The sequence below is a fragment of the Microtus oregoni genome, unplaced genomic scaffold (assembly GCF_018167655.1).
Source record: "Microtus oregoni isolate MIOR12 unplaced genomic scaffold, Mior012 000151F_ref0000176, whole genome shotgun sequence".
NCBI classification, from domain to species: domain Eukaryota; kingdom Metazoa; phylum Chordata; class Mammalia; order Rodentia; family Cricetidae; genus Microtus; species Microtus oregoni.
In genome coordinates, this window is record NW_024544801.1 from 898,635 (window position 1) to 903,591 (window position 4,957).

Consider the following 4,957-nt stretch of genomic DNA (forward strand, 5'->3'; position numbering starts at 1 on the left):
TGCACTTTGAGTTTTCTTTTTTTCCCATTTACTTAGCACTGTCATAAAGTGAACTCTTTAGAGTATCAAAGTTCAAATTAGTCATCCCTTCCTGACCAAAAGATATGACTAGCATTGATTATTTAGATACGGGATAGTTAAGAAAAATTTCAGGAAAAAGGTATACAGCTAGGTACTGCTTCCCATGCTGTGAAAAAAAAAAAAAAACCTCTGCCCACTGGCTGCTCTGAAAAGCCATATTTGCATTGTTCCCAGTGCTGCTCTTAGCTTGCTTTTGCTGCCCACCCGCCTCCTCCTCCTCCTCCTCCTCCTCCTCCTCCGCAGCGGACTCCTGCAGCCCTCTCGCCAGTCCTCGAACTCGATTCGTCTCGCCCTCGCTGCAGCGGATCACCGGCGTGCCCCACCATGTCAGACGCGGCAGTGGACACCAGCTCCAAGATCACCACCAAGGACTAGAAGGAGAAGAAGGAAGTTGTGGAGGAGGCAGAGAATGGAAGAGACGCACCTGCCAATGGCAATGCTCAGAATGAGGAAAATGGGGAGCAGGAGGCCGACAATGAGGTAGATGAAGAAGAGGAAGAAGGTGGGGAGGAAGAGGAGGAGGAGGAAGAAGGTGACGGTGAGGAAGAGGATGGAGATGAAGATGAGGAATCTGAGGCTCCTGCGGGCAGCAGGTAGCTGAAGACGATGAGGATGATGATGATGCTGACACCAAGAAGCAGAAGACTGACGAGGATGACTGGATGGCAAAGGAAAAGCTAAACTAAGGCCGCCGTGACCTGTTCACCCTCCACTTCCCGTCTCAGAATTTAAACGTGGTCACCTTCGAGTAGAGGAGCAGGCCCCGCCCGCCCACAGCAGGCAGAGCCACCCACAGATGACATGTGCTCTTCATCAACCCACCAAAACCACAACATGAGTTTGCAACAGGGGAGGAAAAAAATCAAAACTTCCAAGGCCCTGCTTTTTTTCTTAAAAATACTTTAAAAGGAAAATTTGTTTGTATTTTTTATTTACATTTTATATTTTTGTATATATTGTTAGGGGTCAGCCAGTTTTGATGATGACTTACCAGACCAGCCTTCAGAGCGTTCTCTGTCCTATTTCTGACCTTACTTGTGGTGTGACCATGTTCATTATAATCTTAAAGGAGAAATAAAAACTTGTAAAAAAAAAACAAAAATACAAAAACGACAACAACAACAAAAAAACCCAATCTTATTCGGAGCATTCCAGTAACTTTTTTTGTGTATGTACCTAACAATACTATAAGTAGTTGGTTTGAAATGGTTAAAAAGGCCAAAGATAAAAGGTTTCTTTTTTTTCCTTCCTTTTTTTTTGTCTATGAAGTTGCTGTTTTTTGTTTTTTGGTTTTTGGTTTTTTTTTTTTTTTTTTGGCCTGTTTGATGTATGTGTGAAACAATGTCCAACAATAAACCGAAATTTTATTTTGCTGAGTTGTTCTAAAAAAACAAAACCTCCAAAGATATTTGCAAGAACCATGTTAAAGTGTGATCTTCAAGAAATTAACATCCGAAAGTAATAGTTCTGTTATCTTTTCCCTCTATTTAACCACTAAGCCTCTTTGCTGCCTTGACTCCTGCTCCTGGTATTGAACAAACCTATTTGCATTGCCATATAATACTGTTGCTTTACTGACTTTTTTATTTGTCTTTCTCTCTATAGAAAATGTATACTTCCTAAGAGTAATTAATATTCCATCAAGAGCACATCATGAGCATTACATCAAAGTTTATTGAATAAGAATATCTTGGACAATTTACAAAGAAACATATATTCTAATAATTCAACTACTATTTGTTGAATACACAGAGTTATAGAAAGACATTTAGATCCAAACATAATAGGGATATATTTTCACCCTTTTATTGCAGTATTGTTCGAGAGACAGATTTAAAATAAGAGGTATCTTTAGTGCAGCATATTAATTGATGGATAAAGCCATACTTAGGGCAATATAGGTTCTCTGGGAAAACTCAGAAATGTGTTTTAGGCATATTCTTTCAGATAGGCTCAGTTAAAAATAAGTATGGCATATGTTTAAGAAGTAGTCTCATTTTCACCTAATAATTTCCTCTATTAGCAATCAATGTATTGCTCCTTTATCATATAAAATTCAGTTAATGATGTTGTATCTGTTTCTTCTTTCTAGCACTTATACCACCTTCTTCAATATTTAAGATACTAGATTTAGTAGCTCACCTCTATGCTTACAAAGAATGGTGCATAGTTCTTTGGTTTTCCACTTCGTATATGCAACTGATAATTTACAAAATAATCTCCTTAAGACTAAATATACTGATTCATAATGAAAGTTTAGTGAAATACATAGTCATTATATATGTACACAATTTAGTATAAGAAATTGGCTCATGTATTTATAGAAGTTTCCAAGTCTCAAAATCTGCAGTGAGCCAGCAAGCTCCAGTTCGGGTTGGGAGGCCTCAGAATTTGAAGAGCTAAGACTGCGCTTCGTGTTTCAATTTTGCCAGAGTCAAGGCTTAGAAAGAACCAATTTTTCAATTTCAGTAAGAGTGCCAGAAAAATTCCTCCATCTCACTAAAAAGTCCTTGGAATAAGACGAGTTTTCTCTTCTTCAGGTAAAAGGTCTACTTTTTCAGTCTATTAAGACCATAAATTGATTAGATAAGGCCCAGCAATAATGTGGAGAACATTATGCCTTGTGTTTTTTTTTTCAATATTTGAGCACATATCCCTGTCAAGTGGGCACCTAAAATTAATCATCATATTTGCTGAGGAAAGTCAGATAGTATTTCAGTGGTATAGCCGTCAAGTCCTGGAGGGAGGCCCATGCAGGATGACCTCACATAATATTAATAGCAACTTGCTAGTTGTGTGAGGGAACTGTCTTGGAACCAGATACAGTCCCGATCAAACTTTCAGCTAGCTATAGCACTGGCTGAAATTTTGACAGCAACGCAGCCAGAAACTATCACATAGTTACTTCCCAGTTCTCATGCTGTAGGTGCTATGAAACAATACATGTTTATTTTTATTTTAAGCTACTCAGCTTTTAGAGAGTGTAATTGGTACCCATCTTCAGCTAACTAACAGGTTATTGATTAAAACTGAACTAACAGGTCCAACGTCTCAGTTTTTACGACACTTGGTTAGGTAAGTTCCTGCATCAAATGTCAAAGGATTAAGTTTTCAGTCTAGAAAATTCTATTCATATTTATCCACATTTTACAAATATTAACTATTCATTTCTATTTCACTTTCCCCATCACCGAGGGACTTCTATGTTTCTGTTCCCAATAAGCCTGACTCTTTTCTTACAACAATTACATATTTATCATACCGGACTTTCTTCTACTTAGTTCCTGGGGATTTGGTAAATCAGAAGTTTGTAGCAAAACAAATAATCCCCAGATATTTCTAGTACACTTTGAAGAATGGGGATAGGTGGTGTATTTTAGAAAACAAGTTGAATAATTTGAATGACTCAACAAATCACTTGTCAGAGAAGGTAGCTAATACCTGTAGTCCTAGCACACATGAAGCTGAGACAGGAGGATCACCATGAATATGTGTCTCCCCATTCCAACAATGAAAACAGAGGAAAAATCTAAGCTGACACTAGACCATGAAACCATCTCAATACATAGCTGAATATGGAAAAGGACTATGTTTGGTAGAGACTTGGCACAGACTGCTAGAGCTTGAGCCCTAGCCTTTCCGTTTAGTAATGGAATCCTGGGTTTAAGCTAGGATGAGGCCATACTGCTAAGTTTAGGCCAATAGACTGTGAATAAAATTACATAACTTGAAATTAATTTTGGACATATTTTATTTGTGATTTATAATTATCTAAGTATAATCTTTGGATTGATATTTTTTCATAAATTTCTAGAAGTACAACTGAGGTTTCAGCAAGAGAACACATTAAGTATAAATAGCAAATCAATTCTCCCTAACTTCAGCAATGTTCAAGACTTAAGAGTTCCTCACAAAGTTTGGTTGTCTGAAAAAAATTAAATTGAGCTTTGCTTGTCACGCCATTGCTCTACTGAAAGCTATTTTTGAAGGCCCACATTAAACTGCTGCAACAGGCTTCCTCAAATTTGACAGCTCAAATAGAATTATTTTGCTCTTTTACACAAGAAAATCTTAAGCAAATGAATGAGCACAGCTACAAAGAAGGCATCCAGGACCTAGGAATGTCAGGAAGCTCAGTCATCCTTAGCCCAACTTTACAAGGCTCCAGGGGTAATAATTGCTACTGACAGTCATCAGAAAGGAGGGCATCTGAGGCAAATATCTTAGTTATTGCTTAAAAAACACTTAAACTGCACTTATCACTTACAATCTACGTCATTAAAAAAAACAGATAAATTGTATGAAATCTGGAAGGACTATAACTAACAGAAGGTGAATACGGCAATGGAATTTCCAGATACATAGATCAGTATAACTCTGTATGGCATTTCACACAATTATTGAAATATTTTGTATTAACTATATTAGAAATTAAAAAAAATTAACACCTCATTGAAAGTTACTAGTATTAAACTAGAAATGCAAACAGAAGATCAAATAATTATGAAAGACTCAAAGATACTTAACAATATTTGAAACTAGGCAATCTAATTTTATTTAACATAGTGATGTCTGTCCCACCATAATATTTGCAGGATAAACTCAAACAGATTGTATGCTACAAACCTAAATTATATCACTGTATATAATGTTGATCTTTCAAGATACACGTATGTCTAATGAAGTCCTTCACTTTATTTTTTAATTAAAAATTTTATTAAAAATTTCCACCTCTTCCCCTCCTCCCATTTCCCTTGCTTTTCCCCCACCCCCTCCCCAGCCCTCTCCAGTCCAAAGAGCAGTCATGGTTCCCTGCCCTGTGGGAAGTCCAAGGTCCTCCCCCCTCCATCCATGTCTAGGAAGGTGAGCCTCCAAA

The 4,957-nt window shown here is 37.3% G+C and overlaps 1 pseudogene; it reads left to right on the forward strand.

Annotated features, from left to right (window-relative positions):
- Nucleotides 1–405: 405 nt before the first annotated feature.
- Nucleotides 406–908, forward strand: LOC121444976 (annotated as a pseudogene).
- The last annotated feature ends 4,049 nt before the right edge of the window (nt 909–4,957 follow it).